This window comes from Lagopus leucura, unplaced genomic scaffold (assembly GCF_019238085.1).
Source record: "Lagopus leucura isolate 7727_CA_CO unplaced genomic scaffold, USGS_WTPT01 Super-Scaffold_100017, whole genome shotgun sequence".
Lineage (NCBI taxonomy): Eukaryota > Metazoa > Chordata > Aves > Galliformes > Phasianidae > Lagopus > Lagopus leucura.
In genome coordinates, this window is record NW_024962271.1 from 13124515 (window position 1) to 13134514 (window position 10000).

Sequence of the window (10000 nt, forward strand, 5' to 3'; positions counted from 1 at the left end):
ATCTAACTGCAGAAATGTAACAGATATAGTTTGTTTGTTTTCTAACTCACTAAAAATGTTTAAATATACGAAGAGGCTTAGAACATTTACAGTCATATCTGAAATTAGAATGTGTGAAAAATGACTTTTTTTTCATATTTGAACTCATGCAAAACCTTTGCAGTCTCCACGAAGGCACACAGATGCAGCGATGGGACCTCATGATGGATTGTCGGTGTGTGCGTACGGACATGAAACCGTGAACAGAGGAATTTGCACAGGCCAGCATTCAGGTTTCATTCTGAAACCCCAGCAGAATCAGACCCCTAACTCTGGCTGCTGTTAAACACTAAGGCAGCATGTAGCTTTCCTCTTGCATGGTTTCCCATGTAGTACTGCTGACCTACCTCACTGCAGCTACAGCTGCTCAGGCCCTCGCATGCCTTCAGGCTTTCCTTCCGAGAGTGATTCTGGTGCCAGAGGGTTTTGGCAACAGTTGTAATGTGCATGATTATTTCCATTGAGGAAACCATTGGTGATAACAGCAACAAGGAGGTATGCGGGTGTAAGCCACAGTGTGCTGAAGGCATGAGACCATTAGGGTATGTAAGGATAGTCTCCTGATGCTGTCAAAGAGGAAACAGCTCTGCACGTGAAATAATGTAGGGAAGGGAATATGCTAAACATTGTTTAACCCCCAAGCTGCCCCCTGTGAATAAAGTGTTTCCAAAAGCCTTCAGACTTGGCTTGAGCTAGGTGCTCATTCAGCTAATGAAAAACATTACATGCCCTCTGTCTAACCAGCCTGATATATTCACTAAGCATTACAGCAAAAGGAGATGCTTTTTGGTCACTTTTGTTGCCACGTTCCCTGATACCAATGTTGATGTTATAAAGTCGAGCAGTATTTTAAGTTGCTGTGATCTTAAATTTTGTTTCCTTATGCAGCTGCCCAAGCCAGCTTACATGCTGATCAGGATCTGCTGCAGCCTGGGAATAATCTGGCACCAGCTTCTTGGGCAGGCACGTAAATCCTTACTGACATCAATGAACTGAAAAATTCTGAGGCCTGGCAGTGACAAAGGGAATAGTGAATGAGAGCAGTATTTCTTTATATTGATCTACCTTTCCTCATCTACTAATAACACTGGCTGTTTACCCTCTGTAATAAGCTGCGATGGGTGCTACATGGGTCTTTGCTTTCCAGTTCTCCAGTGCCAGTACACACAAACCAAGAAACCTCCCAGAAAATGAGCTGGCTAGGACTAGATAAAATTAAGTGCATTAATATTGTTAATGTTTGCAATTCAAACGCTTGTTAGACACATTTAGACACTGATTTTATACCTAAGAATTCCTCCAACCAATACTTAGCATCTTCAATTCGGTCTACCAGATGGGAAGAGCAGATTCCCTGCAAGAGAAGGGAAAGGATGGGTTCCCCAAAGCCCCACAGCCACGTGGGGAACCTGGGCAGATGCTGATGCCTTTGTCTTTGTCCCAATCCGTTACTTTATGGAGGAAATTGGAGCTGATTCTGTTCTTTGGATTTCTGTTTTTAATGGTACTTCTGAAGCTATTTCTGCGCATCATCAAAGGCAGCAACAAAGGTAAGCAATTAAGCCCAAAATATAATTTTTCATCAGTTTCTCAATCAAGATTTGGTATGCTTTAAAGAAATGACTGTTTCTGAGAAGCACCTAAATACAGGATGATTTTATTTCCTGAGGAAAGTGCAGAGTGTGATAAGTGGATGCAACAGAAGTTGGTAAGATGATGGAAAAAACTATTAGGAACAAGGATTTAAGAACTCTAGTAGGCATCCACACGACACATAGTTGAACTGTGGAACTCAGTACCCCAGGATGCTGTGGATATAAAAAATGTCTATGGCCTTAAAAAGGGATAACAAAAAGTAATGGATGAAATAAAAATCCATCAAGGATTTTTATCCATCAAGCCAAAGCAAGATACCGGCTGACTCAGTTAATGAGCTGCTGAAGTCAAAGCCAGGAACCTGAGATATGGGGGCAGTGGTATGGAGATTTTCTTTTGTGGTCTCTATCCTAAGTGCATGCTGATGGAGAAGGAAAAATGTCCTTCCTAAACAAGACGCTTGGTCTGATCCTTATACAGCCAATCTAAAATAAGGCAGCAATTAAAAAAGTACAAGCAGTGATACATACCTTATGAATAGATGCCTGCCTTTCTGACACAAGACTGTGTAGGTACTGGTATGGTCCTGAGCGATAAGCTGATGTTAAGTGCTCGTTGAAAGTCAGCTGTGTTACGCTGTTTAGCATAAGAGCTTTTTGCAGGGATCCTTAAAGTTCATGCCAGTGGATTGGCACAGCAGTGGGAAGCAGCCAAACAAACCAGAGGGCATTTTCTGTGGGAAAATGCAAAGTTTCCATTTGTTTGATAGCTCTGAGTCAAGCAAGTCAAATGTCTATTAAATGTTTTAAAGTTATTAATCAGATAGAGAAAATACTTCCGAGGAAAATAGGATTTTCTCTGGGGTTGAGAAGCCCTGTGCAATGGGTTCAGCTGCACTGAGCACCTTCAGGAGGACCCAGGCCAAGGCCTACCTGTGCCACTCACAGCGAGAGGCGTGCCTAAGTCTGGGCACTGCTTCAGCTAACAACTCTCCATCCCAAAGCAATCACAGGTGGTATGGGCTGACCCCAGCCCAGGAATCAGGTGGCTGAGGGAGCCCAAGGCATCTCAGTATACATTACTGGCCCACTGTCAGAGATTACTGCTCTCACTCCCCAAGTCCCATCCTTGCCATCCAGAGTGCAATTTAAATGTGTCTTAAATTACAGCAATTTCTGAGGGTTTTTCTAAACTGGTCACAGATGCACAAACTCCATCCTCGCAAGTCCTTTATACCCTACACCTGGTGAAATAGAGGCTGGCCAGTCAAGATGAAAAACCTACCCTCACCCCTGCTCCTTTTACCTTTATACAGTTTGCTGGTGCAGTAGGAGGGTCCTGTGAGAATGCGAGGCTGTTGCTCCCCTCCTTTTCATGCTTGGGGTATCCAGCACTTCCCCTGGAGTACTCTCTCATGGTCTGCATTTCAGCTGGAACAGGACAGGGAGGTTGAGGACTCATTAAAAACTGAGGCAGAATGGGAGCCTGCAAAGAGCTACGTCCATCCCAAGAACAGAGGCAAAGTGAGACAGGCTAAATCAAATGCATTGAAGAAAATCTGCACAGATACGTCTACCAAGGAAAATACATACATTAATAGAAGCAGAGATTTAGGTGAAACTAAGGCAACTGCCTTAAATTCACCACAGTTGCCTTTCCAGTAGTTCACTGATTTTCCCCCACAGTAGTCTCTCATGTTTACTTTGGCATTTGTAGGGAAAATGTCATCGGAGTGCTGCTGTGAGTGTGCCCTGCTGTATGATGTTGAGCTGTTCCAGTACCACAGCAGCTATTTTCCAACAGATTAACATTCAGATACTGGGAGAGTTCATCCAGTTCACATAAATCTGCATAGAAATTTTATTAACTTATAACTTCTATTTGGTGGGCCACCTACAAAATGAAAACAGATTTCTTACATTCTTGTAAGATAGAAGAGACAAAATTAAAAAAAGAAAAAGTCTATGAAAACATATGCCTTGCTGAAAAAATGAAAGCACTAATCTTTCAAACAGTGGCATTTGCGTTCCCAGCGCCTCCAAATAAAAACAACAACTTAATTGTCTACTTACTGGATTCATTTTTTCCTTGTTTGGCTGAGGAGAAACATGCCAGCGGGAAGAAAAAATGGATGCGAGCAAAATTAAGGCACTGGGTTGGCACTTGGGAAATCTGGTTTCAGTTCCTGGCTCTGTCAAACACTTCCTATGTGACCTTGTAAATGTCACTTTTGAGCATGTAAAACCATCTGGCCTGATCTAGTGAAACATGTATTTAATTTTAAGATGCAAGTAGTTCCACTTACGTCTCACACGCCTCAATTTAAAGACACGTTTACATGCCGTGCTGGTTGGGAGCCACAAGGCATGGCCACTGCCAGGGCGGAGCGCTGCCCCGCTGGCGGCTTCAGGATCCCCATTTTTGCCCCAGGTTTGTCAGAGCAGAGGCAGCCACCCTCCTGCTGAGTGCAGCACCAGCATGGTAAGCTCTCGTGCTCAGCACGGGAGTAATGCAAATAATTCACATCGAGGAAAGCTGTGGATTCGGATGCTGTTGTTGTAAATAAAATCTGCATTTAGGCGCTGAAATAGTGGCCTGATTTGTAGAGTTGCTGAGCAACCAACGCTCATAAAATCAAGAGCCCACGAACGCTTTGTACTTCAGAAAATCAGGTCAGTTATTTGGAGGCTAGAAACAGAAACTGAACCCCGATTTCAGTGCTGGAACATCTGCCCTCGTGTGTCTTCAGGTGCACTCTGACGCTCTGTCCCTTGTCATTATAACCAGCCGTACCCACAAACACTGCATAAAGCTGAGATTCAGAAGTAAAAACACCATCATTTAACCATTTCATTGTTTTCTAAATGTAATTAAAAAGACGAGTTCCACTGAGACATTCTAAATATATGTATATAATATACATATGTGTAGACACATGTTTTTAATGTAAATGGTATATATAATGTTATTTTATGGCACAGCAGATGTTTCTTAATTCCCTCCCACCGCACACTGAAGCAAGATTATGCCAGGCTATTTTATTATGAATAATGTGCTTGCTCCATCATTAAGAGGGTTATTAAAGGCATAAACAAACTTTTATGCCCTGCTTTTCAACAGCTGCTGGTGGTCTACAAAGCGATAATCCTGCTTTCAGCGAATATTCTTAGACTTAAAAATAAATAAGGAAAAAATAAATACACGGCACAGGCACCCAGGCTGACTTGTGAGTGGGCAGACTGTAAGAGTGACATCTCAGTGCCACGGAGGTGGAGGTGGCACTGCTTCTGAGCCAAAGCCTCAGACCGTGGGCTGGAAATGAGATGATTGCTCCGTGCATTGCCCCTTCTCACCGCCGCATGGGAACTCCTGTCCTAAGCAAATGAGCCTGACTGGCATTTATTTCAGTGGTGAGAGCAGGAGAGCAAAAATTCGAGAGCAAAAAAGCGAATGCTGGCTTTAAATAAACAGATAAACACCTTGCATAAATACAGCGCGCACAGTAGCTGTTTTTTTCCTTCCTAATTAATTATGTGGCAGAGACACGGCTGCAGATCCTGTAGCCTTAGCTTTGAAGAAAATCAGCTGAGTAGGTTTTATAACTTCAAACAAAAGGGTAGGACGGGACAATAAAGGTTACGTGGCCGTGTTCCGTCACAGGCGCTATCGCTGTTAATTTAAACGGATGTGACCCCTACACGACAAAGCTCCAAAGGTGTACGGGGAAGAAGGTTTATTCTTATAAATAGGACCGATGCCAGGTCAAGCAGGCCCCCTCACTTTGGACTTCCTAAAGAAAACAGCTTCAGACAGCTGAGCAAAAGAGTTATGGAGAGTGCTGAGATAGGAAATATCCACGGTTCCTGATATATTATGGTTGGCCCAGGAAACAAGGAAGCTGAGAGCCAAAGGTAGTCCTAAAGGTGCTAAACTGCACAGCGCTAATGTACACAACAACATCCTCATACAAGCAGATGTTTAAAGAAAAGAAGGGGGAAGGGGAGCTGGGAATGGCGTTTAGGCCACGTTGCACTCACCCTAGGGAGGAAAACTAAAAAGGGGGAATGTGGAACCAATTTTCAAGCTTGAGCAACTGAAAGTCTATTAAATGATTCTGTCATCAACATGAGATGAGAAAAAAAGTAATAATTTATACAACAAATTGGGTAATTGTAGCTGCACGGACAAATGATATTTCTTCCCTGATAACTGAATAAACATTGTTACAAGAGGAAGGTTAGAAGGAAATAGCCACTTTGGTGAACTACAAGCACCAGGTCTCCGCTTCTGTTTGTGTCAAACGAAAGGCACTGCAGGCTGAAGGGCATAAAGCTCCTGATCACAAACAAATACCCTGAGCTGCTTAGGGGATTTTTTTTTTCAGAAACTGAGCTGATGAAGATGGGCTCAGCTTCACGTAACTACAAGCAATCTCAGCCCAATTACTGCATCACGTCAAATTTAAATCAGTTTCTCTTGAAGATACAGCAGAGCAAACTGGAGGAATTAACAGCAATAATATGCCTTAATTACCACTTAATTAATTTACTGAAACTATTATTTTCTTAAACGTAAGCTGCATAAAAAGCAACAAAACAAACAGGACCAACCTGGAGTGGGTGCCTCCAGGAACCACGCAGCAGGATTGCTGTGGGCACAGCCGTGACACCGGGCTGTTGGGGAGAACCTTCCAACTGAGCACTGCATACATCAAGAGGCAGCCAGGGCTGCACCTGAAGCACGCAGGCAGCCCAGCAGCCGGAGCACACGTGGGAACACGTGCACGGCGGCCACATTCCGGAGCTTCAGGGCCTTGGTGCTGTATTTTCTTTTCTGCCACAGCCTTCCTGCGGGACGCCTGTGGCCTTTGCATTGTTCTGGGCAGAGCCGTGCTGGGTTGTGCCTCGGGGAGCAGCCCCAGCAGCCCTTCCTGAGGGGTCACTGCTGAGAACAAACCCTTATATAGCCCACCTGGCCTGGGGACATGCAGCATGTAGGCCTGGCCTCCAAACTTGTTAGCCCTCAGGTTGGGGGAAGGCCACGTATGTTTCTTTACAAGGCTTGCCTAAAGCACAAGCACAGTTAGAAACTCACCTTCCATAGGAAATGATGGAGGCAGTGCCGGCATGCGGCCACACCATCTGGCCGTGAAGGTGCCCAGCAGTGCCTCGCTTACGGCTGCGCAGTGGAACGGAAGGGCTTGGAAGCGCAGGCTGTTGGATTGCTGTGGGCTGTTGGGTTGCTGGGGTGTCAACAGGACACAGGCTGCAGGGGCCACACGTGCTGGAAGGCCAAGGGCTGGCTCCTCTGCTGCAGGCTGGGCCTTGAGGAGCTGAAACAAGAGGAGGTACAAAGGAACACGGGGCTGTGCTAGGATCAGTTTCCTGTTTGATGTCTTTCTGTGTAACCGCTCTCTACCCGAACGCAGGCATGTGTGTAAACAGCGCCAGTCCCCCGTGACTGAAATGAAAAATAATAAAAATATATTTACATGACTTTAACATTAGGCTATTAGAAAGCTGCAGTCAGTACAACAGAGAGGAGAAAAATTTACAAAGAATGATTTGCATAGCAAACGCATTTCACAGTTGTTTTGGACAAATGCCCTCGGTAAATATGTTTAAAGTCATGTACAACAAGAATATTTTATCACAAGTAGCCATGTTTTAATAAACACTTCGTCTTTTGGTATTTCATTCTTTCTCATCATAATAATAGAAATATAACACCATATATCACTGTAAAACACATTTCCACATAAACGCTGATAAGCACAAAATATTTTTCATCATTTACATTTTAACTGTAATAATATATGGCAGGATTAAAGCTGCATCCATCATGTGTCTAACTAACCTTGCTGTAATGAATTTTTAAATGTAATGGTTTCTGTCACAAAGTAAAATCATACATAATATCTTTTGACACAGTATGCTGGCGTACGCGAGGTTTTAAAATGTAAATGCAACTTCATTTTTAATTAGATTTATAAACTCTAATCGCTATTTTCTTTTTTGTAAACCAAAGGGAGAAAGAAAAAACGTGGGGCTGCGCAAAGCCTGCAAGTTTTTCCTTAAGGTACGGCGCTGTTGGAAGCGGGCACGCACCCAGCTGTGCTGCAGGAACAAAGGCTGGGCACCGCGCACCCACCTCGTGCCACCGCCAGGAGCCGGCCGGCGGAGCTGCAAGGACAGCAAGGACAGCAAGGACAGCAAGGACAGCCCGTCCCCAGCCCTTACCCAGCGCAGCAAACAGCCCGGCTCAGAGAGGAGAATCATTAAAAATAATTTGCAGGAGCTTTCTGTTCAGTGAGCCCTTTTTTTTTGATACAATATTTCCTTCAGTGATTATCGCCGCGGACATGTTCTGCCATATGGATGGAGCCGGGCGAGGAGGCGGCTCAATACCTGAGTGGTTAATTAAGAGCTGTTGCTGGGCCACAAGAAGCAGGTTTGAAATCCCTCTTCACTCACCGACAATGAGTAGCTTTTTTAGCAGCAGCAGTCACTGGGGACAGCCAGAAGCGCAGGGTAATTATTTGAGATAACATAGAGCTGAAGAGTGCGTGTGCGCGCCCATGTGTGCGAGGGGGAGCGCGCCGCCGAGAGGGCAACGCTACAGAAAGTTTACAATAAAAAGGTCAACATCTCCTACTTTTCTGTACAGTGTCGGCAGTCTGTGATGCCTTTTTAGAGCGAATGACAATCTTTTTTTTTCCCTCTTAAAAAAACGAATCTCTTATTTGGTATTCAAACGTTGCAATTGTGAGCGTGGGGCAGCTGGGCCAACCTGAACGAGCCATGCTCACGTTATCGGCGCGGATGCTGAAATGACTTTGACTGCACTGTTGCAAAGAAGCAGTAATTCCAACATTAACTCATGGAAACCCTGCGTGCTCTCAAGAACAAAGGAGAAAAGCGTTGAAACAAAAGCCGTGAATGAAATGAAGAACGTCCTTAACACAGACATTTAGGGCTAAATTCTCAGCGCACTGCCACAGGAACAGCAGAGACTGTTGGCTTTAACCAAGGGACTCACTTGAGTCAGATGAGTGTCTGGGCTCTGGCCACCACACTGCTTGTGACTGGGGGCACCTAGGGGTACCACCGAGGCCCTTCACAACATCAGTGGTTCTCCAGCAGAGATGTTCAGGGATGCTCTTGCAGCAATGCATCCCACTCACTAGTTTTCCCAAATGACAACAAGCAGCAAGGCAGCTTACAAAGGTGTATTTTCTACAGTGCTTCATCTCTGAAGCACAGGACCAAGCTGCCATTCCCACCCACCATGCCCAGTATTCAGATAGAAAGCAAACTGTGAAGCAATACACTGAGGACCATTTCATTTCTCAGAGCTGCAGAGAGTATGAGCATCCTTTCTTTAACCATCAAAGCTCATCTACATCAGGAGCTCGGAATGCTACTTCCCTGTTTGTTTGTTTCTAAGAAAGTCTTTCTACTCCTTTACTGAGCAGCCAAATGATGAAACCTCAGTCATACGTTTTTGGCATTTCCAGAAAATCCCACATGTGATTTCCAACTTAGGAGGCTTAAATCTCCATCCAAACAGGCGCTGTGTGCAGCTCACACAAGCGCTTAGCTTTATGCTGTAGGGTAAAAATAAATTCAGGAGAGAGAACCTTCATCCTCCTTCTCTCTACCTCCATTTTCACATCCTCTCAGATGCTGGGAACAGCTGACCCAGAACGACAGGAGAGTTTGAGCAGAGGCAATGGGAGGACATGCAGTTACTGGGCATCAACCGAAGACCCAAACATCCGTCAGAGGGGGACATGGCGTACCTGTGCCCCTGCTCTTTCCCAAGGCAGATCTTGCAACCTTTGATGTTCCTCCAGTGCAAACAATACCACTCCAGCAGCGGCACTTTTGCCAGTGTAACTGTCTCAGCTTTGTTTAGAGCCTGCCCAATATGTTAATTATCTTCTTTACCTCAGTGGCATTATACTGTCAAACCGTACAACAGTCTTTAGAAAATAAAAGCTAACACCCTAAGCTGCTGTACCCGGATCCCATAATATCTATTCACTGACAATGCCTGAGCTGTCAGATCAGAAGAAGCTTCATTCGAATAAAGGTGGGCAGATGTGTGATAATGAGACAGAAGCATACAGATGCTAATATAACTGTTCAGCAGAGCAGGCTCGTCTTCGTTAGGCAGACCCAGGTAGCAGCTGCAGACTGTCAGACACTGGAATGCTGCTTTCTCTTGATTCTCATTTAAGATCAGCTTCGTTCGCTGTCTGTCAGTGAACTTTTCCCTCACAGGAGCCTGGACCCCTAGGTGATCAGTCACATTTCGACATAACTAGATGTCAAAAGAAGTTTAAGTTGTATGACGAACTGTG

At 44.7% G+C, this 10000-nt stretch overlaps 1 long non-coding RNA gene across 1 annotated transcript in view; it reads left to right on the forward strand.

The window, feature by feature from the left end:
• The window catches only part of LOC122183150, a 13344-nt gene that overhangs the window by 2532 nt on the left and 812 nt on the right, over positions 1-10000 (forward strand). The window contains exons 2-3 of the long non-coding RNA XR_006180119.1: positions 164-1589; positions 7663-10000. The exon at positions 7663-10000 is cut by the window's right edge and continues 812 nt beyond it. This is a non-coding gene — a long non-coding RNA (uncharacterized LOC122183150). The remainder of the gene's footprint in view (positions 1-163; positions 1590-7662) is intronic.